General features: G+C 43.1%; 1 protein-coding gene across 3 annotated transcripts in view; it reads right to left on the bottom strand.

Moving 5' to 3' along the window:
• Positions 1 to 26,291, bottom strand: part of PELI1 (pellino E3 ubiquitin protein ligase 1) — a 146,865-nt gene that overhangs the window by 41,274 nt on the left and 79,300 nt on the right. The window contains exon 1 of one of the 3 annotated variants that reach the window (XM_073339507.2): positions 14,310 to 14,604. The exons of the other annotated variants lie outside the window; for them this stretch is intronic. The gene's annotated coding sequence lies outside the window, so the exon portion shown is untranslated. Of the gene's footprint in view, positions 1 to 14,309; positions 14,605 to 26,291 lie in introns of those variants that run through there. 3 annotated transcript variants of the gene reach the window in all.

Raw genomic sequence — 26,291 nt, 5'->3', positions numbered from 1 at the left:
AAATAACCATAATTCAATCAGTCCAACTTTTGTCTTTAGATAAGGTCTTATACCTAGCTTGCCCAACACTTGGCACTATTCCAAAAAAAAATTTCAGGGGAGAAGTGTTCCATTCTTGGCAGGGGAATGGTGCCTTTTCTTGGTACTATGAAATTCTGTTCAGGTTTGGCTGAGATAGAGACTGTTAAGAATCACTATTTCCCTTTCTCTCCTTTTGCAACCATAAATCTGACATTTCCAACTTTTAAGTGCTTGGCTTTGCAATCTAAATGTTTTTAACATTTTGGTTTTGGACTTTAAAATGTATGCAGGTAACACACACAGTGCAAGGACATACATATCACAGAATTCTATTGCATTATTTGAGAAATAACACGTAATTATAAACCTTGCTCTCAAGTTTGCATACAAGGGGACAGAGTTAAGGTTGTGCTTGTTAACTTAACTCTAATTTACTCTTACTTGCTTCATTGTACAACCATAAATATTCTATTAGCAGTTTAATGAGTAACTAAAGTAAAGAACTTAGTTAAAAGACACCGTCAGGATGCATACCAAGGTTAATACTTAGTTTATCTGAAGGGTTAAAGTGTTCAAATTAAACAAACAAAAAACAGATGTTCAAGTATTGCAGTAAACTAAACTCTTGAATTCAGTTTCTAGGTTACAGCAGTGGAATTACAATGTTCTCTTAGAATCATAGAACCATAGGTTAGAAGGGACAGCAAGGGTCATCTAGTCTAATCCCCAGCCAAAATGCAGAATTTGTTGTGTCCTGATTCTTAGTCTGCCTTCTGCAGATTTCAGTCATATCCTATAAGCTTTTCCCATATGTTAATCATTCTGTTAAATTTTGCCATGCTCAGGATAACTAGATGCTCTGAAGAACATCTCAATTTAGGAGATGGAAGGGAAAGAGGGACGAAGCAAACAATCATTTCCAGCCTAATCAGTTCTGAAACCTTGCAGCAGCAATTCTGGTTTTCAGGGGGGACAAATAATTTCCAGAAATTATTTGGAGGCTAATAATTGTGAAAACTGGTCTAAGCTGAATTTGTCCACTAACATTAACGAACCTGTCATGGTAGGAATTTTTTCTAGTTAGCTTAATAAAACCGCCTCATAGCTTAAAATATGGTACACTGTGACAACTCTTAGGGGCCAAACTGCAATCCTTTACTCCTGCCAATACATTCCCATGCACTTTAATTGAAATAACTAGTGTTAATAAGGCCTGTAGGATCCTCAGGCCTGTAGCCACCACTGAACCGAGAAACTGAACTGCCTCCTCTTTAAAGGCTTACTCATAGGAGATGCTGTGTACCCTCATTTTCCATTAATGAGAGTTGAGGGTGCACAGCATCTCTGAGTACATGAAAGCAGGTACTGCTGCATTGAGGGACCATTGTAAAAAGGGGGTCAAGTTAAAACAACCTCTCCCCTACAGCCCTGCCAGACCTGGAACTGTGGAGGGGAGATCCCCTGCTCCTGCAGGCACTAGGAGCCAGGTGGCATCCCTACTTCCCCCAGCAACATGGCCTCAGGAATGAAACTGGGGGGGATGAACTGGTCAGAGATTACGCCCAGCAGTAACAGCTGGAGAAGCAGGGACCAGTAGTCTTGGAGGATGACTGCAGTTCTCACTCAGAACACTTCATCTCTGGCACAGACTGGCTGTCTGTTCCAACCCTGCTACTCTTTCCCAACCTTTGGCTGTCCATCTAGCTAATCCCCTCCTACCATAATCCTTGTTCACTCCACTTTTATGTGCTATCCCTTTCTCATATACTTTGTGCCGTCTATCTAGATTGCAAGCTCTTTGGGGTAGGGGCTCTCATTATACATTTGTACAGTGGGTGAAGGTACCATCACAGAGCCCTGTTCTTGGTTCTCTCCTAGGCACTACAATAAAAATAATGAAAGGAGGTCGGATTAAGTAATCAGAATGGTCCCTCAAGATTTTCAGAATGCAGGATAGCTGATGGGCTTGTGACTCCAGGACTACCCTTAGTCACAAAGCACCCAGCTTCATCATGAAAGACAGGAGTTAAACAAAATAATTCACTGCGTTCATTTAACTTTACAAATTGGGAAGCAGGTAATTTGGTGCCCAATCCTGCAGCTATTACTTACATGAGTAGTCCCATTGACTTCTATGGTGCAAGACACTTGAGTAAGAACTGACAGAACATTCCCAAAGTCTTTCAAGGAAAGAATTTAAAATGATAGTAGTTAGGATGTAGGAATTCTAAGAAAAATCAACGTTAGCTGTAGAGTCTAAAATTAAAGGAGGTCTGGTTTTGATGCTTTCAGTACATGCAGTATGTTTCTGGCATAAATCCAGTGGAACATAAAGTACTTGTGGACAATGTCTGCCAAGAGCTAGAAATATAGCACTTAGGCTTTGAAGAACAAATAGTATCTGTTTCCGTTCAATGCACTTAAAAAAAAAATTAAATCAAGGTGATCCTTCTGCGGGCATGACTGCATTAGAACTAGCTGACATGCTTTAGTAAATGCTGTAATGAATACATGCTGATTGGAAGGGAATCAACGCCTGCCATTTTATAATCCATTCCCATAGTGACAAAGCTTATATATACAGATATTAAACTTCACCGTATTACAAATGCAGTTTTCCTCCCAATATCAGGCAGATGTTCAACAGAAGCTCAGTGCCTTGCTTTGACTTGCCTCTAGCACACACTTCTACAAATTCCACCAATTGTTTAGTACTGCATATAAAAGAAAAACAGAGCAAACAGAAAGACAGTTGGAATGTAAGGGTATGTCTACACTGCCCACATTGTGCCCAGCGCTGTGACGTGGGCAGTGTAGTCACGCTTTAGCACCGGGGAGAGCTCTCCCAGCGATTAAAAAACCCACCCTGAACGAGCGGTGATAGCTTTATAAAGCACTGTCTATACTGGTGCTTTTCAGCGCTAAACCTTTTGTCGCTCAGGGGGGTGTTTTTTCACATCCCTGAATGACTAAAGTTTTAGCGCTGAAAGTGGCAGTGTAGACACGGCCGAAGACACTCAATTAAAGTGCTTTATCAGTTCATATATCATGTTTCATGCATCTGTACCTCAGTTTACATACCTCAGAGCAGTGCTCTGAAGATTAGTTAATAATTGAATACTAATTTGCATTTCTATTCAGCTTCCAAATGTTAGTGAATTAAGCCTCAACATCCTGAGGGAATTACCATCAGCCTTATTTTAATAAAGATAAGGAAACTGAGGCACACTAAGGTTAAGGCCTAGTTCACACTAGAAAATTAAATTGGCTTAATTGTGTTACTCTGGACTGTGAAAAATACACAGCCCTGAGCAGCATAGTTAAGCTGACCTAACCCCCGGCATAGACAGTGCTATGGAAGAATTCTTTTGTTGACCCAGCTACTGCCTCTCGGAGAGGTGGATTACTTACGCCAATGGGAGAATTCTCCCACTGGCGTAGGTAGTATCTACACTGAAGCACTAACAGTTTTAAATGTAGACAAACCCTAAGTTATCACACAGCAAGGCACTTAGGTCAAGTCACCTAGTCTCTCTGCACCGCAGTTTCCACATCTGTAAGGTGGAGATAAAAATATATAGGGCTCAGTGTGGCTTACACAGGAATGGAGAGAACAATCCATCTGATAGCTCCCAGGGAATTACAGTGGAGCATGTCCACACTGTCACCATAGCCAACGTAAGAGGCTAGTACAGGAAAATATCATGGCCAAATAGAATCACAGACTTTAAGGTCAGAAGGGACCATTATGATCATCTAGACTGACCTCCTGCACAACGCAGGCCACAGAATCCTCACCCACCCGCTCCTGTAACAAACCCCTAACCTATGTCTGAGCTACTGAAGTCCTCAAATCATGGTTTAAAGACTTCAAGGTGTAGAGAATCCTCCTTTTGGGGTATCTTGTACCACAGGGGGTGCTAGAAGTGAGGAGACTCTGGGCTTCTCTGCACTTGAAACACTACAGGAGACAGCTGCAGCAGCACCCCTGTAGCACTTCAGTGTACACACGACCTAGCCTGACGGGGGAGGTTCTCCTATGGAAATAGGTAACCCACCTCCTCGACAAGTGGTAGCTAGGGTGATGTAAGAATTCTTCCATTGACCTAGCACTGTCTGCATCGGGGGGTTAGGTTGGCTTAATTACACCACTCGGGGTGTGGATTTCACATCCTTTAGCAACATAGCTCGGTCAACCTAACTTTTTAGGTTAGACCAGGTCCTGTGACTGTACCTAGCCAGAGTGGGAAAGATGCAAGACAGGATGCTTTTTGAACCATCCCCTCTCCTTGCCAACCCAGACCCAACCTTGCCCTTTAAGGCCACAGAGTGTTAGTGTTCACATGGCCTGTTGGTAGGGTGACCAGACGGCAAGTGTGAAAAATCAGGACGGGGTGGGGGGTAATAGGAGCCTATATTAGAAAAAGACCCCAAAATCGGGACTGTCCCTATAAATATCGGGACATCTGGTCACCCTACCTGTTGGAAGATATGAGCTCTTTGCTTCTCCCTACCACACATGCACTTCTATTAGTCTTCCCAGCCTCTCCTGGCTGTAAGAAAAGGCAAGGATTAACTCTCCTTTCACCATCTTGGATCAGATAGGTATTTCTGCTGCTGTTCATAGAGCCACTGCCAACTTAAATCAGCTCCTCTCCAAAACCTAGTGTAACTCAAGATTTCAGTAATGGAAAGATCAGAAAAAGATACTGTTTCCCTATTTTTAGAGACACAGTTTCCCCTATATAGTCAGGGGTTTCCCCTGCTGAATGTGTGGGTCTTTCAGAGCAGCGAGGAAATATTATAAATAGGAAAAATACAATTACGAAACTGCCAATATTGGCAGCAGGACTCAGAAACGGGTGCAGCAAGTAAAGCTACATAATTACTGAAGCTGGCTAAATTGTCTTCATGGGGTCCCTATAATTTTCCCCAGCAACAGTGTGATGTTTACAAGAATCTACTCTGTTTCATATCTGCTACTCAGAAAGCTGTGGGCAGAACCAGGGAAAGAAATGAGTGATCAGTTGTTTGTCTAGGATTTTAATGTAGATACATTATGTAACCTGTTCTACCAGCTCCAAAATATAAAAAGAGAACAATTACATATGATAATATGCTTACTCATATTAGCATGTACAGAAACATGACATAAAACATTGTCATTATCCAATAAGTGTTAGCATTCTAATCGCATGATTACTGAAATTACTACTCAGGAAGGAAGGAAGGGACGGAGGTAGGAAAAGGATGAGGCTCCTATCTACATAGTTCAGATAAGCAAATTCATTCTTTCTGCAAGCCCATTTTATGACAGCTCAAGAATTTTGATCTCTTTTATGACCCATGCTGGAAGAACAGGTAACGTAAGAATTGTCAATGATTACTTAAAAAAAGGCCTGAAAGATCTTATCTTAGAAATATATAGAGAACATTAAATTGTCTGCACTGTTTTTGCTTGTGGTCTCCTTGGAGGTCCAGAGAATATCTCCTAGCCCTTAACTGAAGGAGCCTGGGTGAATCTTTAACAAATGTATTTCCTCACAGATGTATTTCAGAAGTTTGATGTATAGGTATTAAAAAGATTTTAATTGGTTTGGCTACTATCCCTTCCAGTCTCAATTGCTCTGTTTTCCGTCACTATTGATGTAATAATCTCACTAGTTCTCCAATAATCCAATCCTTTCTCAAAAATTGAGTAGATAATACCTGTTATTTTTCAGGTAAAAAACAAATTGAAAATAACTTCTCTGGAAAAAGGCAGCACTGGTGTGTGAGGTTCTCTTTATACTCTTATGAAGCAATAAAGGGGGCAAAAGCACTTTAAATGTCACTCTACAGACACATTTGTTCAAGGTGGCACAGCAAACATGAGTCCATGTACTCTAGAGCTTTCACCAGAGGTTGAGATTGATTACTGTATATACTCGTTCATTAGCCCATTCATTTATAAGCTGACCCCCCAAGATGGATAGGTGAAAATAGTAAAAACTGTACGACGCTTTCATAAGCTGAACCTATATTTCAGGGGTTGGCAAACTTTGGCTCCCGGCCTGTCAGGGTAAGCCACTGGTGGGTTGGGACGTTTTGTTTACCTGGAGCGTCTGCAGGAATAGAGCCCCTGAGCTCCCTGTGGCTGCAGTTCGCCGTTCCCAGCCAATGCTCCCAACTGATGATTTCATAGAGTTTAAAATCATCAGATTTTGGTGTAGACCTGTTTATAAGCCGACTCCCACTTTGATGCGTCATTTTTTTACCAAAAATATTCGGCTTATGAACGAGTATATACAGTTCCCTTTTAATCCACCCTTCATCCAAACACAAAACTCCCTTAATTACAATTCACTCATGAAAAGAAAAGGAGTACTTGTGGCACCTTAGAGACTAACCAATTTATTTGAGCATGAGCTTTCGTGAGCTACAGCTCACTTCATCAGATGTTTACCGTGGAAACTGCAGCAGACTTTATATACACACAGAAATCATGAAACAATTTTTCATGATTTCTGTGTGTATATAAAGTCTGCTGCAGTTTCCACGGTAAACATCTGATGAAGTGAGCTGTAGCTCACGAAAGCTCATGCTCAAATAAATTGGTTAGTCTCTAAGGTGCCACAAGTACTCCTTTTCTTTTTGCGAATACAGACTAACACGGCTGTTCCTCTGAAACAATTCACTCATGGCAGAAATTGGGGTAGGAGCGTGAGGCTGTAGCCTAGGATTGAGCTCAGGTTATCTACTAAATAAATTACAGAAGAAAGAATGCCAGACTATATTCATTTTCTGAGATAGGAAGACTACCTTCCAAGTCGATATGCAATCAACAAGTTTGGCCCATGGAATGATCACACGGATTTGTGAAAGCTGTCTGTATTTTGTGGAGTTCTGAAAGTGGTGTTTGGCTTTCTAAAACTGCAGCTGAATTACAATGATGGATTACTCAGTAACACTAATGCAGAAGCAATGGCTCAGTGGATACTAGACTTTGGTTTCACACCTGGAAATACAAGGCTTTTCTTCCATACGACAACAAATGCTACAGATTTTAAAAATCTCATGAGTTATTGGACAACATAACAGTCTCACCCCCAACTCAGAAACAAGTGTCGAGCCCTAGCCTTCCGAAAAAAAAAAAAAAAAGTATTGTGTAGTCCATTTAAAAAATGAACCAAAAATATACCTAAGTTAAGTAATGTCTACTGCACTAAACATACTGTACACTCCCACATTTAGAAATGAACATTTAAAGTTACCTTTGATTATCCAATGAAAGGAAACAATGATCCAATCATAACAACTTGAATTACACGATATGCATCTGAAGAAGTGAGCTGTAGCTCACGAAAGCTTATGCTCTAATAAATTGGTTAGTCTCTAAGGTTCCACAAGTCCTCCTTTTCTTTTTGCGAATACAGACTAACACGGCTGTTACTCTGAAACCTGTCAAGCTGCATTTTATTTTCTACCATGTTTAAGCATTCCTTAGAGTATTTAAAGCAGCTCAGGGACAAAAACAAACTAATGCCAAATGAAGGAGAAGCAAAAAGTTACAGCGGATGATGGGAAACAGCAGAACTGACATATTTTTAGAATTAGCAGCTTATCCCAAGAGATGCATAATAGAAGGAAAATAAGCTACAAGTTCTTTAAAAGGAAGTGAATTACTCTATAGTAAGCCACATGTGTGATGCATTTTAAAAAGATTCCTAATCACATACCAGACATTTGGTTTAGCTACATGAAGTGACAGTTCTGTTGTCATATTTTCCCAGTTGAACCTTGTGTTGAAACACTGTTAAAACAATCCACATCCTTGCATAAATGGCAGTGAAATGTAAAAACATTAGAAAAATGGAAAGGGTGTATTAAGGTAGCATTAAAGATACAAAAGAGTAGCGATCAACGTGCAGAGAACCTGAAAGTGCACTAACCGAAATAAAGCCCACGACCCTTCTTGGGAAATTCCTTAGAGGCCACTTCTTTTATATTTTAATATGAATTTTATTTTTAAAAGCAGAGGATCTAAGTGAAGTACTCAGACAAGTTTACAACTATATTGGCTACAAACCTAGCATTTAAGTTGTTAACACTACTGATGACTAAGGCCCTACCAAATTCGCGGCCGTGAAAAACGTGTCACGGACCATGAAATCTGGTCTTCTCGGTACTTTTACCCTATTCTATACAGATTTCACAGGAGAGATCAGTCTCTCTCAAACTGGGGGTCCAGACCAAAAGGAGGTTATGGGGGGAGGGGTGTCACAAAGCTTTTGTAGGGGCATTGCGGCTGCGCTGCCTTAAGAGTTGGGTGGTTGGAGATCAGCGGCTGCTGGCCACACTATGCTATCCTTACTTCTGTGTTGCTGCTGCTGACAGGTCTGCCTTTAGAGCTGGGCTCCCACTCAGCAGCCGCCACTTTCTGGCAGCCCAATTATGAAGCCAGTGCTGCCGCCACCAGCAGCACAGAAGCAAGGGTGACAATAATGCGACCCCCCTACAATAACTTTGCAAACCACAGAACCCCCTTTTGGGTCAGGGACTCCTACAGATACAACACCATGACATTTCAGATTTAAATAGCTGAAATCATGGTATTTACTGTTTTAAAAATTCTATGACTGTGAAATTGACCAAAATGAATCACAAATGTGTTAAGGCCCTACTGATGACAAAAACACATTGAACAATGATTCAGGGTGGAGAAAACAGTCAAAGATGGTGCAAATTTACAGTCTTCCCCAGAGAGGTGTGATCCAAACACAAGATCTGGAGTTTCTGGTTCCTTAAATTCTAATAGTGGTTCTGGCACTAATTTAATGAATGTCTGAGGTAAAGCACTTAAGGCCTATCCCTGTTTGCCCCCCACACCCCCATTAATGGGGACACACATACTGATTTTAATGGATACAATACCAGGCCCCTATTCTTTGTGCCTCAGTTTCCACTCCCCTTCCTCATGTGTAAAATGGGGGTGCCTATCTCAAGGAAAAGGTGGGGATTTTTAATGTTTGTAAAGTATACTTGAAAGACTAATGGCTAAATATGTCCAAGTGGAAGAATTAGTGCACAAGGGAGACTATAATCATTTATGGTGAGTTGCTTAAAGGGACAAGTTTGATTAGCAAGGATCATTATAGATTAGTAGTTTTTAAGGCCAGAAGGGATCATTATGATCAGGGGTGGCCAACCTGTGGCTCTTCAGAAGTAAATATGCAGCTCCTCATATAGGCACCAACTCAGAGGCTGGAGCTACACGTGCCAACTTTCCAATGTGCCGGGGGGTGCTCACTGCTCAACCCCTGGCTCTGTCACAGGCCCTGCCCCCACTCCAGCCCTTCCTATGCCCTCGCTCCTTCACCTCCAACCCCCCCCCCCCCCAAGATCCTCCTGCACGCCACAAAACGGCTGACCAGGAGGTACAGGGAGGGAAGGGGAGGCGCTGATCAGTGGGGCTGCCAGTGGGTGAGAGGCGCTGGGGGACTGCTGATGTATTACCGTGGCTCTTTGGCAATGTACATTTGTAAATTCTGGCTCCTTCTCAGGCTCAGGTTGGCCACCCCTGATTATGATTATCTGGTCTAACCTCCTGAATAACACAGACCATAGAATTTCACCCAGCAATTCCCGTATCAAAGCCATACCACCCTGTGGTTGAGCTAGACAATCATTTTAGAAAGACAATCAAGCTTGATTTAAAGACTTCCTGAGGTAAACTGTCCCAATAGTCCATTACCTTCTCTATTAAGAATTTGCTCCTCAATTCTAGCCTGAATTTATCTAGCTTCAGACACTGGATTTTGTTATGCTTTTGTTTGCTAGGTTAAATAGCTCTCTACTATCAGAAATGTCAGTACTTACAGACCATGATCAAGTCACCTCTTAACCCTCTCTTTGATAAGACGGAGGCTTATGTGATTAATGAATTACAGGCCTAAATATTAGTACTTGGAAAAAACACAACTTGGCTGAAATTGCTGAACCGCCAATATGCAGAGGGGCATACCAAGAGTCTCATCAGCCTCTGTGAGATGCATAGCTGAAATTTGCTGCAGCCTGCTCCACTAGAGAGCAGAAGGGGAGTGTTTGTGGTTTACTTCAGCTAGCTGGCCACATTCTAGATATTGGCATGGGATCAGAGATCACAGGTGTGTGTGTAAACTGTGCCCTTGGGAAGGATATCACATCACTACACTTCATCATGAGGCTGGGGTGCACCATTCCCACTGAGAGCAAGGGCCTGATTTGGCTCAGCACTATTGGAGGTCAAACAGAACATGCTGGGTTCTAAAGAAGATTACTATTTTCCCCCACAACAGTTCTATCAAAGGTTTGGTAAGACTTTATAAAGCCAGCAAGACAGTGACTCCTAAATACTCTTCCTCACAGACCAATCATATTCAGATTTGAGACAAGTGAAGCAAAAGGGAAGATGGTTAGAATGCAGGTGGCATATGTCTCTCTACCAATGGGATCCATGACAGCATACACAGTTTTTGAAAGTGACTTACCATACATTTAATTATTTTCAAATTATATTTAATATGTTCTTTTCTGAATCTGCCAAGGGTTCATTCAAGACCATCATTTTTCTATGTTGGAAACATAGGATTCTTCCTACATTTAAATTGAAAAAGGCAACAGACCAAGATTCGGTTCTTTTATCATTATATTTTAAGTTTTTTAATATTATTTTGGGCCTGTCATAAAGGAGTTTTTTGTTTCTTCAGGAATTTCCAGTAAAAAAACAACAAAAACAGAATAAAAACACAAGACATGATTTCTGAATGCATCATTACTAGCTGTAGGTTAAACTAGAAACACTGTTTTAAAGCAGTTTGTGCTGATGAATTATGTCAGGTCTATTGGAAAAATGTTAGAGAGATCTAGAATACCAATATATTTTGTTCTGTGGTGGGGTGAAAACATGAGGGTGGTGTGTGTATTTGTCAATTCCCTGTCCCTCTCTCCTCCCCGCAACTACAATGTCTCAGAATCTAGTAACATCAAGGAGAAGAGTAGTGGCAGCGCAGAGGAGAAGAAAAGGAAGGAACATATGGTCCAAGTCTGTATGCTGCTGAGCACCCCCAACTCTGACTTTGACGGGAGTTGTGGGTGCTTGGAATCTCATCAGATTTGGCCCTTAAGACAAATGAAAAAACTCTTACCTCCTTCACCATTACTCTGTCTACCCAGATACACTAAGTACCAAATCAAGGGTGCAACACCAATTTTAGTGAAACTAATGGCCTCTGGTTACAGTATATAATATACACATGTATCTTGTGACAAGTAAATTGAAATGAAAAACTAGATCAGATGGAAACATGCTCATTTTGTTCCACTGAAACTGGCTCAGCAGTATTTAGCAGTGCTTGACCTAGTTCCTACACCAGCTTTTTGCTGTCATTTCCTTCGACAATCTGTCAGTGCAGTTGTGAATATAGAGATTAAGGAATGAAAGTTTGGAAACAAACGATCTGGGCTTTCTCTGTTAACACCATCTACAGTCAGAGAGCTTTTGTGATCTAAGCAATAAGGTACGCAGTGCCAGAGTAGCCTCTTTGTACAAACAACACAGTACTTCAAGGCTTAAGCCTTTTGCAGGACATCAGCTATTATGAAGCAACTGCTGTATACTACTTTACTGCACTCTGAAATGAATGTTTGGAGGAGTTTGATTTTTGACACTGCCCCTAACTAGAAAAATCAATGTCAACTCTCCATCCCATTTTTCAATCAATGAAGAGATCAGTATCTGTAAACAGCTTTAGGACTAGTCTACGCGACAGGTTTAGGTCAACATACGCTGCTTTGCTTCAACCTAGCTGTGGAAGAGTCTTCCCTTAAATTTGGCTCCCGCTGACGTAAGAAGCTCTCTATGCCAATTTAGTAACACTAGCTCCCTGAGCGGCATATGGTCATGGTCGATGTAATTAGGTCGATGCAGTGTCTACGCTGACATTGTGTTGATTACGTCAACTGTTACTGGCTTTCAGAAGCTGTCCCACAATGCCCCACACCAACAATACAATCGATACAAGTGCTCCTGGTGAGGGCATGAACCACCAAAACAAGAAGCCCAATGTGCACCCATATGAGCGATTTAGTAACCAATGTAAGTTAGGTCGACTTAATTTTGTAGTTTAGACATGGCCTTAATTTTCAAACTAGCTTACTTGTTGTATTCCACAATTCTTTTTAAACAAGGCTTTTTTCTTTTTATAGAAAAAATATTAGGACTAGATTTACTACTCACAAAAGGGAGGTACAAATACTGTTGGCCTGAGACAGATGCTGTGCTCACTTGTCCTACACAGCTCTACCACTGTACCTCAACCCAGACATTAAACAGTCCTGTTTTCAGTTTTGGGCTTCTTGACAGGAGAAAACCATTAACTTGCTGTACCTCCTAGACCTGAATACTTTAGCTACATAAGGAAGATATCAAATCAAGTTATATCCGATTTAATGCCCCCCAATTATGCACTTCCCAAAAACAACAGTAATGATATTCTACGTCCTCTAAAATAAAATTAGTTTAAAAACGGGCGCATAAAAACTAAGTCTCTTTGCTGGCTAATTCTAGATTATTAAAATTCATTATTAACCATATTATATACTTCGGTCAAGAGTAACTAACTATTTTAGATGTCCAACTTGAGAGCCTCAAAGGGGCCTGATTTTCAAACTGTGGGTACTCAGCAATTTTTGAAAATTGGGCCTTTTTAAAAGACATTTTATGTTGGGCACACAAAAATTGAGACAACCACAATCACTAGTCACGTTTGAAAATCTGGGCCTAGAAGAGGATTTACAAATAAAAGATTTTTTTTTAATTTCTTAATATGAATCATGTTCTACTCATAAAAATAAATAATCCAGGAAACTTGCACAGGAAACCTTCAGTGTAGGTTTCCCAAAACACATCTACAGCATACAAAGTGCTAAATCCAATCATGGTAGCAGGACACTACAACTTTTCTATTTTGCAACATTTTATGTGCACAAAAAAAGGAAACTCAAATCTTCTCCCTCCCCCACCTTGCAAATTCAAGATTTGGGGCAAAAATCATCATTTTGCTGAGCATGTTCGGGGCAACCTTTGCAGTTCTGTCTATTGCCAACTAAAATGACAAAATATTACAAAGCGGTGGATTTTAAACTGTCAGTCCAAGCAATAAAACAAAAACAAATGCAAGACCTTTGAAGGTAATATGAAGGGGGGAAAAAGTACTACTGTTAAACTACAGCAGGCGTGTATACACGCAAGGGACTGTGTGTAGCAGAGATCAAGGTAACTGCAGGTTTTGAGTAAAATTTACTTAAACGAAAGCCAAAAATCATCAGTATAAAAGTATTGGCCACTCTTCCTGTTAAAAGATATTTGGGGGGGGAGGAGGAGGGGAGAATGGGAAGGAATCACATCTGAAAATATAGCTGTTCTTCCTCTCTGCCTTTTAAATTTATCTCCTTTTTTATAATAGTGTCGGTCTCCCCGATATCATGTTACCTCTGCAAATACACTGCTTACCCCTGTAAAAAGTGTGGGGATGGAAGCCGCACAATTTTGTTTCTTCTAGCAAACTAAAGTTGTGTTGAATCACAGATCCTTTGTAAACGAGCCATAAAACACAGGAGAAGGGCACAGAAAAATAGGTCTGTACATTGTCGTTCTCAGGAAGCTTGACAATAGACAGAATAGAATACCAATTCAGTTTCCCTATCGGTTATGGGGAATCGTCCCAAGTAAACAGTGGCGAAATATTTTGTCATACAGGAAAATAAAGACTTGCAGCTTAACACACGCAAACAAAACCCCCCTTTGTTTTGTTTTCACCCGTCTGCTCCCATGCCACTCCACTAACTGGCTTCAAACCGGGGTGTGTGCAAAAGGAAATGAAGTCCGAGCTCAGCAGGCGCGTCTCGTTGTGGGGGCAAAGAAGCCAAGTCAAGTTTAGAAAGAGTCAAATAAAGCCGGAGGCGCTGGGCTCAGCGGCAACTCCGTGACAAAGGGCCGCGCTCCGCAGCGCGCCCAGCTCGGCCAGGGGCGGCGGCGGGGGTCGGCTACGCTCTGGTGCCTGGGGAACTTCCCGTGAGGACCGGCACTGGCAGCGCTCCCCAGGCAGGCAGGTGTCGGCACAGACCCACGCGCCCGTCACCGTGCCCGGGACGGCTGGGGTGCACCAGAGGCAGCCGGCGGTGGGGAGGGGAGGGGGGGGGGGATTTCTGACCCCTGCCCCCCCCCGCCCCCCAGCTAACACGTACCGGCCGAGAGTCGCCACACTCACCCGGCCCAAACCAGCGGCGCCCACCGTCGCGATTCCGCGCGGCTCGAACCCCGGCGGAGAGCCCCGCGGCCGGAGGCGCGCCCCCGCCGCTACGGGTCCAGACCCCCGGCAAGGGGGGAGGGCGGAGAAGTTCCGGGCTGGGGCGCGGAGCCCAGAGCGCCTCCCGCTCAACCGGCAGGGCTGCGGCGCGGACCGGGGAGCTCCCTTGGTGGCCGGCTTCGAGGCGGACGCGAGCGCGAGCTTCCAACCGCCAACGAGCTTCCAGCGCTCTGGGTCTGCGGCGGCGGTAGCGGCGGCTCCGACACCCCACCGGGTGGGCGGGGCGCGGTGACCGCATCAGCCCGCGCCATCGCGCGGGGGATCATGGGAGTTGTAGTTCTTTTTTTCCCCCCCCCCCCCACCCCTTGGGTGGTTAGTCTCTGCCCTCACGGCGCGGGAGGGTTGATTTTGCCAGAGGAGGTTCCCAGCCCTTTGGGTGGCGGGTGCAGGAGCTGCCGGGCTGTGGGGCAGGCCGTGGGCCAGCGGAGCCCAGCAGGCTGGCTCCCACCCTGGCCCGTGCCAGAGCTTGAGGAAAGCCTGTGGAACAGGGCAGCTATGGGGTGATCCATCCCGTCTTCCACTCCCCGCTCCTGGCAGTCAGAGGCGGGGGGTCTCGTCCCAATCCCCCTGCATTGGGTGTCCCCCACACCATAACAGCTCTTGGTGGACCTCTCCTCTGTGAGCTTATCTCCTTCTTTTCTGAACCCAGTTATGCTTTTTGGCCATGACACCCAGTGGCGGATTAGCCACTGGGCCAACGGGGCCCGTGCCCAGGGGCCCCGGCCCATTTGGGCCCCCTGGAAAAATGGGTGTCCCCGCGACTAGCTCCACCCACCCAGCGCTCCTGTTGGGAAAGATCCCTGCATCCCAACCCCACTCCCCACCTGGAGCACTGGGTGAGGGGACAGGGTGGGGAAAGCCCCTGTGCTTTGACCCCATTTCCCCAACAGGTGGGCTGGGGGGGATTGCAGGCAGAAGGGAGGGGGAGAGGCCCCCCACTTGCTCTGACCCAGGGCCCCACAAATCCCTAATCCACCTCTGAACATCCCATGGAAATACGTTCCATCGGTTAGTTGTGCACTGAGTGAAAAAGGAGACTTCCTCTTGTTTGTATCCAACCTGCATCTGCCCAGGGAAGCCAGGGCAGTGGCTTGAGAAGCCTGATGCCACACGAGCTGAGCGCATCTGCCCACGGGAGTCTCAGAGCAATGCACTGTGAAGCAACTACCAATTGGGGATGCCTGACTGGAGTAGCACTGCCAAAGTCAAGTGCTTGAAAGTCACAAAACAAGCCTAAAAAAAATCACAATTGACTTAATAATCATGTTTAAAATAAATAAATAAATCAGGGGTGGGGGTTGGCCTCAGAGAGGGGAGGGTTCATATTTTTGTGCAGTTGTAATTAATTTCCTTGAAAAGAAGGTGGTCATCTTAGCCCTGGGTGCGGGTATTATTGCTCCGATGTCCATTTTATAGAGTGGGAAACAGGGACAAAGAGACTGACTTGTCCAAAGTCATACAACAAGTCCATGGCAGAGCTACGAATCCAACTGCTGAGCCACAAGGATTTGATGTAAAACAACCTAGTCACATCTGAGGCAAATGCCACGCTATGATACAAACTTAATCATGTGAGGATGATGCTGTGTGACTCTCAAAAGTAATGTTAGGACTCTGTTGAGCCCTGGGTTGCTTTTGCTGAATTTGGACAATTCCAGAGAAAAAAATCCAGAACAGCAGCTGGTCATTTAATTTACCAGTGCCACAATTCACCCACAGCTGAGGAGAACAACTTACCTGCCTGACAGAGGGGTTATGAGTCTTAGTAAATGTTTGAGCTTGGAGATCCTCAGACAAAAGGCCCTATATAAATGCAAAATATTATGATTCGATTTTATAGGTTCCTTCCCCCATCCAATTAATCAGAGACACAGTGTGCATCCCAAGGCCCGGTATGGTCTATGAAGTCTTAAAATACATCCCACCATGACTCTCATCTCCCTATAGTTATAGAGAGAAAATAAAAAGCTGATCAACTCCAGATTTTTATTCCTGGTGAACACAAACAACTAACTTTTCCCTTTTTCCATCAAGGAACATACAAGTAAATACAATGATTGTGTGTATCTGTAATTGGTTTAAATGGATGTATATGTATATAAAAATTAGGCATGATTTTTGGGATCCTGGAATACTACTAATAGACCCTTCAGCATTACATAGGTTAGGCACCCCACAATGAAGCAATGAAATAGAAGGTAGGAAAAGAATTGACTCAGATACAAAAGGCACCAGCTGTGATTCATCGACAACAGCTTCAGCAACTTACATATTTAAACAGAGAGAGTGAAATTATTAAATGATTATTCAGTGATGTATGAGAATTCCCATGAGCTACACCTGAGATGGTGGTATGATATGACAAGTAACTGATCATTGTAGTGGGAACGATGATACACACTCACAAATATGTACATACCAACTACCGATGTATGAATATCAATTATTAATAATTATGTATAGTACAGTAGCCAGAGTGCCTAGTTGAGATCTCATTGTACTAGATGCTGTTCAAACACACAATGAGTGGGGAAGCATTGTTTTCACTTTCCTTTATACTTTAACCCCTATTTGTATAGCATTTTTTATCCCAGAGCAAACTGAACTGAACTAGTACATGCCATGTATAGGAATCACTTCTTCCACCAATTAAATATAACTATCCCTCAGACAAAATATATCAACTGTGCCAAAGCACAGAGTTACACTACACAGCAGTTTGGGAGAGAAGTGAAGGATATTTTATCCATTTGAAACTACAAGGGGAAAAGTAGGTAGGAAGACTATCCTTACCCAAGCTAAAAGAAAAGGAATACTTGTGGCACTTTAGAGACTAACAAGTACTCCTTTTATTTTTGCGGATACAGACTAACACGGCTGCTACTCTGAAACTTACCCAAGCTGTAATTTGGTTGAGGTTAACCCCTCTCTTTTGTGTAAAAAGTGCCTTAGGGTCTTTAATTACCATAAACAGTGATGAAGTGAGCTGTAGCTCACAAAGCTTATGCTCAAATACATTTGTTAGTCTCTAAGGTGCCACAAGAACTCCTTTTGTTTTTGCATAAACAGTTAAGACCTTTGGTTTACTCTCATCCCAAAGATGGGAGGAAGAGGGAGGATTCTAGCATGTTGCTACAGATACAGAGGAGGAACTTGGGTTACATATGGCAGATATATTTGAAGTCAGGAGTGAGGGCTGGGGTGTGTGAGGGTGGCTGACAGACCCAGAAAGATAAAGTAGGTGAAAATCTTTAGATTTCAGCTGCTACACCCTACTTTGTTGTATGCATTGGTTAGGTTAGTGAGGGAGATTCTGATTTCTGTGGGCTATTTACATGGCAGAGCTTTTGTTTCCTCTTTCACTGATGTTACTGTGTACAAAATTGCATGGATTCTACATTAAAATGTTCACTAGAGTCTTGCATAGACAACGAGGGAGTGTTTCCTTATGACCACATAAATATAGATACTTTCCTCACCTTTTCCTAAAAGGAGCTATGTAGTAGTGTTGAAAGTTCTTTTTGTGATTCAAATCTACACACTGAACAGAGCAACTACCATGAAAAATGAAAAAAGCTTAACGCATTTCATGTTAAGACACAATGAACTGGGACCTGTAGTTTTGTATTTTCCCAATCTTACTTCTTTTCATGAGTGAAATGAATAATGGTGGATATCATGGCGATGGCAGGCTGCCAAATCCTGCCCAAATGTGTCTGTGTATATGTGTGTGTGTGTATATATACACAGGGACATACATACAGAAAGTACAGAGAGAGAGAGAGATTAAAGGTCTCTGCCTTTGTATATCACACCACTACTCTAGCATTATTGCTGATGATTATTATATCAGTTTTCATAGATCACTTGGTCTGGGCAAAATTCATACTCTGAATGACTAGAGTACTATTTCACCTGAAGTACCCTTGTGGTTGTGGAAAAAAAGAACACATCAGTTTACTTTGTTCTATTTTTTTCCCCAGCTTACGGGAAATCATGAACTGAATGTGACCTCTGATCTTATTTTCTCTTTCTTGTATATATTTAAATATACATAAATAAATTTCAATGGACCAGATTTTTTTCATATGTAGAAAACCACTACCAAAATCTGAATTAAAAAAAAATAAAATTCCTTGGAACATTTTCTTTTATAATTAATTTCAAATAACATGTTTTATTTTATCTGAAGGAAACGCCTGATGGAATAATTGAAGGGAGGGGGGAAATTAAACAGTATATAGCACTTATTTATCTCCCCACTACATGTTTACTACCCTGGTTATAGCACAAATTGGTTCTGGTCCATGACTTGGACTCCTAGGTGCACCACAAATAATTATTTTAGTATATTATATGTAATATATTGTATACTAAATTATTATGATTTGATAACTGTGAATTACACAGTGAAACTAACTGTGCATTTGGTACTGTATATGGGAACAAATATACAGGTGTGCCTTTTATTATGGGCCTTTTCTACAGTGGGCTTTTTCCTAAAAAATGTCCATCTTTGCTAGCACTTGATGTAGCAGCAGCAGAGTGCTGGTATTGACATGGTGATGGTGGCCACATGTATTTTTAGCACCATGTTGTGTAGAACTGACCAGGGGGATTAGATGACATTGGACCCACGCCCATAAAAATCAGTGGGACCCTTTGGTTTGAGCAGTTTGGCTCTGATCCAACAAGGTACTTAAGCACATGCTTAATTTTATGCACTTGATTAGTCCCTTTGAAATTAAGCATATGCTTAAGTGCTTGGCTAGATTGAGCCAGTTTACTCAGCACCTTGCAGGACTGATCCCATAGTATTGAAAACACCTGTGGCCAGTGGTGTCTTCTCTGTACTAGTACTCCTATTTTGCTACCACTGGAGTTAGCGTTTGTGGATCATATTTCAGGACATAAACTAGGGTAGACACAGTCCTAATGATTGTGATCTTGAATTTACTTTGTGTTGGATTTTTTAAAGAGAGGCTGAGAGACCTGGAGGTGATATACTTCCATATCTTCCACGGGGCTCACTTCCTGTTTTTATGGGACCAGTTTCCAGTTCCTAGTGAAGTCTGTGACAAAACTCCCATTAACTCCATGGAGAACATGCCTCTCTATCTTGTCAGGGAGAGACACATGTGCAACTGAGGAAGAACAAAATGTATGTGACTAACTGAATGAACATGTGTGTGTCCGTGTGACACCAGGATGATTGCAGTGAGGCAGGGGTAGGGAGAGATTGTTGTATTAAGTGCTGCCACCAGGACAGGAAAAAGTGGGCAGTGGCAAAATATTAAGTAGACAACTTCCCCTGTTCTTTACACTGGGCTATGTGCTTCTCTCTGTGGTAAACAGGTAAGGGAAAGATTAGAAGCTGCAAAAATCTGCTGAATAAGTTAGTTTGCAGCATGGGAAAATAATGCTTGTGTTGTTATAATAACTATTCGTAATACTTAGGGCTTATATAATAATCTGAGTTCAAAGCACTGCACATACCTTAAATAATGAATCATTCACCGTATACCTGTGAAGTAGATACATGAACATATAGTATTATCACCCCCAATTTATGCAGGGGAAACCGAGGCAAAGAGAGTTGAAAACCGTCCCTAGGCAATTCAGGGGCAGAACCTTAGCAAGAATTAAGGAGATCCCAGATTCCAGTCCTGTGCTCAGTCTGCTAGACCATATAGTAACTAACAGTTGAGATGTTCTAGTAAGTAAAATCTCAGCCACAGAAGAGATTTAAAGAAACCTGCTTATTGTGTGTGTGGGAAGATCCAGCATGTCGTGTCTATAGTAGGGGGACAGATCTTTTCCTTGACCCTTCCAATCTGTGATGTTTGCACCCCTATACACACACCATTGTCAAATGGCCCCTGCATGCTTAGGTATCCACCGAATTAATTACTTATATCTTGCCACAGTGAGTGTGGATTTTGACTGCACATTGCTGCTCAGAGCATCGCTGATTTGCTGTCACTTTTCTGTATAATGTATCAAAGTGGCACTTTGGCCTTCGCTAGGCTCCCCACACATTTTATTCAACTCGCATCCCTTTTTGGAGAGTTTTCTGATTTTCTGGATGGGGACAGTTTTATGCTGGAAGTTGCTTTGGCAGCCAGACCAAGTAAAAATTATCATCTTGTGCATAGAATTTTGGGTTTTGTAGTAACTTCTGCTATGTGTTCAGTCTACAAGCCACAGAAACATATGGCTCACAGTTCTGTTCTGGGCTAATTCCCTATTAGATAACAAATAGTTTATGGTTAAGTTTTAGGTGAACTTCATCACTGCTACCTTTCATTTGCCTTTGTATCAGCCTAAAAAAAACCCTTGCTCATTCATCAGTTTGATTCCATTGTCCTGGCAATTTGCTTATTCATTTTCTTAAGAACCAGTCAACTTTCCAGAACTTTTCTTGTTCTAAGAGGAACAGTTTCAGTCCTAATCCTCAAAAGGGTTTTCTATAGAGGCTTAAAAGAAACTGAGGATATAGTCAAGTTTGGCAGTCCCAAAATGGGGTTTCTTTCATTTTTTTAAAGACGTCTCCCTAACCATGAAAAACACCTAACAACTTCCCCCTGAAAAAGAAGCTTGCAGTCCATGGTAAAACTACCACTAAGTTCAATGGAAGCCATCGCTAAAGTCCAGACTTCTTAACTGAGCTACCTGCCAGCAACAAGCCTGGGGGGCTGATTTTCTCTGTAATCGTGGTACATTTCACATTATTCCCCCCCCAACCCGCTCCACTCTGGCTAGACAGCATGGTGCTATAATATATAAGAATCTTTCTTGTCCAGGAACAAAACAGACAAGATGAGCACACCCAGAACCAAAATAAAGTTGGTTCTGTGGGTCTAATTTTAGACCAGCTCTCTTATATGGAATACCCTGTCTGCTGAGCCATTTCATCTGGGACCCATTTGCCTTGCAGCATTGGAATATAAAGTTGTTACATGGGAAAACACTGCACTGAAATTGTCTTTGATATTTAAATGAACAGTTTCTGTTTTCTGACAGCCACATACTGTTCGGGCATTTGTGTCTAACAGGCTTTTTGAATCAGAGGCAACATAAAATGACACATGGAAGCCTCTATTGTTCCCAGCAAAGAACATATGTTTCTATGATCTTTCTGCAGCTACAGAGGGTGAGTAAGAAGCAGTAAGGACTATTGTTCAGCTATTATGTCTTTCTAAACTGCTTTACAACCCAGAATCTGGGACCCAGTACAAACTCTGAGTAGTAGACCAGGCACTGGATGCCAGAGGGGGCGAGAGGAAAGGAGTCCTCATCTCAAGTCACTAAGGGTATGTCTACACTGCAATTAAAAACCCAGGTCTGGCCTGTGCCAGTTGACTTGGGCTCAAGCTGAGGGGCAGTTTAATTGCAATGTAGACATTTGGGCTCAGGCTGGCACCCAGGCTCTAGGACCCTGTGAGGTAGGGGACTGGGATGTCTAATTGCAGTATTAGACATACCACTTAGGGTATGTCTACATGTGGATAAAAGCCCTGCGGCATGGCTAAAATTCACTGTGTAGACATTTGGGCTTGGGCTGGAGCCCGAGGTCTGGGACCCTCCCACCTCGCGGGGTCCTGAGCTCAAATGTGTACACAGCGATTTTTCAGCCCTGGAGTCCAAGCCCTGAGAGCCCCAGTCATCTGACCTGGGCCTGTCACAGTTTACCATCCCTGTGTAGATACACCCTAAGTGGTTCCACTAATTCAGTTTAAGGGCTGAGGTAACCCTGTATGGCCTCAACACTTCTCCACTGCACTGCCCAGATCATGCAGCCCCCACTTCTTCCCTGGCACAGCCCCTATTCACCCCCTGTCCAATGCTATAGCGGTTATTCTTCTGGAACTGAACTTCACACTGTCATGGGAGTACACAGACCCTCCCACAGCTCCCTCAATCCAGCCTCCGCCTCGTGCTGTGGAAACATACCCTTTCTACTTCAAAAGGGACCCCTGCAGCTCCCCAGGGGAGCTTCGAGTTGCCTGCCTTATTTTATATTAATTGATTTTCTATTTAAAACAGCACAAATCTAAACCAAGTTTACAGAAAACATTTTATGAGGAGCTGAAACTTTGAAACTAAATATTCTGACGTAGTGGACAACTGCTCCCATTACAGTGATGTTCTGCAATTCATGCTTAACTAGATAATCACCTCAGTTCTACATGGTGATCTGTAATTAAATCATTAGTCAGAGTTCAGATGCAAGAAAATATTTTACTTTGCAAGTAAAAGATGAACTCTTTATCATGCAAGTCATGATTTACAGTACAGTTGGCTGGTGTAAGGTTGCAGCTTTGTAACAAAAGGCTAGCTAAGGAGCACAGTAATTACAATGGTTATCAGATATTTGGTTTAAAAAATATGATACTTTCTGACTCAGAGAGTATATTATAAACCCAAAAGAGTATGTGGTCCCTTAACAGTTCAACTTCATAACTAGAAATCACACCAAACCAACGAGTCAATCTCATCTTTACCATTACTTTTTAGCAGACGTGAATGTGCACCGCAGCTGTGGCAGTGTTCATACCCGGTAAGTAGGTGGATGTGTAATCATTGCAATCAATCAGTCTGGTCACAAATGAGGATTAAATTACGTTCTTCTCAACTTGTTAGAAGTGTAATTTGCTGTAAGTTAATAAGCAAACATCCAACCTCTTGAGGTCTATTTGCAGAGATATGAATTCAAAGGGAACTTTCTGATGGAAAATTGCAATGATTGAGAGAGCAATGCACGTATATTCTGCTGTTGTGCCATCAGTAGCATTTAGTTACAGTTGTGCTGGCATTTGCATTGGAAACTGTTAGTCTGCTGGGTGAATAATACTTCAGCCATTTCAATGTACATTAGTCAGAAAGTTGGGGCATGATGCTGAAGTCCTAATTCACAATGGGACCAAATTCTGCTGCAAGAATCCCTACATTCCACGACACTGTTAATTTATTCTCTCTGTGTGAACATATCAGGTCCCCATAACAGTGGCTCCCATTTCCTCCCCAAGATGGGTCCTTAGAGGAAAAGGCAGAAGTGGGAAATGTCTGCTGTTTAAGCATTTTATATAGCACCCATCATCATAGTATCTGGAGATCGTGCCTGCCATTTCTGCTGGCTGTGGCCTGCTCATCATTACCACAGTGCCTCCAGAACGCTTTCAAGCAAAAAAAATGGAGGTGGGGATGAATCGCATTTTCAAAAGTGCTCAAGGGCCAGATTTTTAAAGGTATTTGATTGGTGCTGTAGCAGGGTGCTAACCCAGAGCACTCCCGGTCATGGGACAACATGACCCTGCAGGCACAGTACCCTCCATTCCCTCTTGCTTCTCTCAACAAACCTGTTCACAGCCCAAAGGACTTATAGTAATATTCCCCTTCCTGGGATCCCATTTATTAAACTCTCTACAAAGATGCAGTCCCCTGTGGCCTCTCAGGCCCAGACCCTTCTCCTGGTCAAGGTATTCCACAGCCTTTCCTTCTGGGGCTGTGTACTGTTTGAAGCCAGCTTTTCCAACCCAGCAGTAGCCACATTCCAACCCTGCTTCACAGAGCCTCCCTTCTCTCTCCCCAGAGTTTTTACCCTGTTCAGGAGATAGCTCGCTGGTTAACACCTGACCCCATTCACCAGCTTGTCTGCTGCTCCCCTAAACACCTGTTCCTTAAAGGGGCCGTGTCATAGAGCAGGGTTAGCTGGCCACAGCAGCCCCTAGAGGTGCCTACTGGGATTTTCACGGGCACCTAACCCCCACTGAAATCAAAGGGAGTTAGGAACCTAGGTGCTTTTAAAAATCCCACGAGGTGCCTAAATGCCTTTAAATATTTGGCCCTGAGGCACTTCGGCATCTAAGTTGTGTTGATTTTCAATTAGCCTTAGGCTCCTGACTGCCTAAATCACAATTAGGGTGACCAGACAGGAAGTGTGAAAAATCGGGACGGGGGTTGGGGGTTAATAGGAGCCTATATAAGAAAAAGACCCAAAAATCAGGACTGTCCCCATACAATCAAGACATCTGGTCACCCTACCCACAATATATAAGTCAAATCCTAATCTTTTCCCTTTAAAAACACCAGGACTGGCCTTTGGTTGTAACTCACACACAGTTGCAAAGTACAGTGAGTGGGTTAATTTTGCAATACATTGGATCATCTAGCCCGGGCTCTCACAGTACTGGGAAATGTAATAAACCACTCACAAAAACACACACGAAGGCCTACACACCATGTGGTGGGGAGGTAGCAAATTGAGGTGGACACTTCCCCAAACCCATTGAGTGGGGAGTGCTGTGGCTCCTCTGTGTTCTCTTCACTCAGCCCAGGCACCATGGAAGTTCAGCTCTGTACTCAAGGCTTCACATCCATAGGAAAGGGAAGGGGGTAGGGACAGAGCTGCAAAGAAGATTCCGGGGGCCACATTTCCCACACCTTGCTCCCTTCATGTTGGGGTGGATTTTTATTTGGAAATCTGCCTGGGAGTTACAGCAGGTTGAATTAAAGCTCTGCCGATACCTGGGCTTCAGTCCTTGGTGGCCAGCAAACAGTGTCTGTGTACTGATGCAGGCTCCAAACATAGTCATGGAAAGCCGCAATTTGTACCAGCTCAGTTTACTTCAAGTATAGACAAGCTCCCATGAATAATTGCTACTCTGTGCAGCTACTCAGTGGCTGCATTCTTCCACTTCAAAACAGGGGCCAAGTAGGGCTTAAATGGTTATTTGGCTTTATGCAGAGAGATGAATTTCACCTAGAGTGCATAGAATAATGGGCATGTTGGTTGCCTCTTTGCAGACTGCCGTATGTTTACACAGCCCAGGGCAGTGAGCCTCCGAGCCTGGATCCACAGACTCAGGCTCGCAGAGCTCATGCTAAAAATGGCTGTGTTGATGTTGCGGCTCGGGTGCTGACACCTGGGAGGGTGGCGGTGAGCTTCAGAGTCTGAGCCCCAGCCCGAGCCGCAACCTAAAAGTGCTGTGTACCCAGTTCTTTTTAGCACAGAAGCACAAGCCCCAGTCTGGGTTGGGAGGCTCACTGCCACAGGCTGTGTAGAGTATGCCCTCAAAGGCCTGCATGTACATTTCATTGTCACGTGGGCACAGATCTAAAGTTTATTCAAGGGTCACACTTTCTTTCAATGGACTGCAACCATCTGTCTTATCACACACAGTCAGCTTGCCTCACACCATCTGTATGTTACACTCATTACACTATAAAAATGATTCAGAATGGGGAGGGGCTTGGCCATCAATCACCTCGCTGGCATGCGCTGGGTGAACTGCACATGTGCCACAGGCCATGACAAGCCACAATTAGCCTCCCCAGCTAGAGCGTCAGTATGCAAGTCACCTGGGTGATGTAATGCCTAGTGTAGATTCTATAACACCTAGCCGCCAGGAGGGATAATTTGCATGTGAGTAGTAGGTGTGCATCATGTACATACAGCAACAGCAGAGGAATCCACTGATGAACATATCTTAGGTGTATCTCAGAGTTTGAGAAAGAGAACCTCTTTGTAGTAAGTGTCCCAAGGACAGGCCTGGGAACAGAACATGTCTTTAGAGACAGACCAAACAGTGTTGCCAACTCATGATATTATTGAGAGTCCTGCAATATTTGGTGTTTTTCTAAGGACCCAGCTCCTGGAGTCATGTGATTCCATGAGACTCAGGTTTTTTTAAAAGTAAGTTTCTAGCCCCCAAGATTGCAGAGAAAAGCTTGAAAATGTAAACACTAAAGGCTCAAAATACCTGAAAGCAAACAATAAAATTGGGGGGGAGAAGTGGTTATTTCTTTTAAACTCTGTTAATTTTTAAGCCAGTCTTAGGTTTCTGGGGGGGCTGACGCATGACTTTTGAATGTGTGGAATTG

This window comes from Lepidochelys kempii, chromosome 3 (genome assembly GCF_965140285.1).
Source record: "Lepidochelys kempii isolate rLepKem1 chromosome 3, rLepKem1.hap1, whole genome shotgun sequence".
In the NCBI taxonomy this organism is placed as follows: Eukaryota; Metazoa; Chordata; order Testudines; family Cheloniidae; genus Lepidochelys; species Lepidochelys kempii.
The sequence above is the reverse complement of the archived record's forward strand: the minus strand, read 5'-3'. Positions and strand labels throughout refer to the sequence as shown.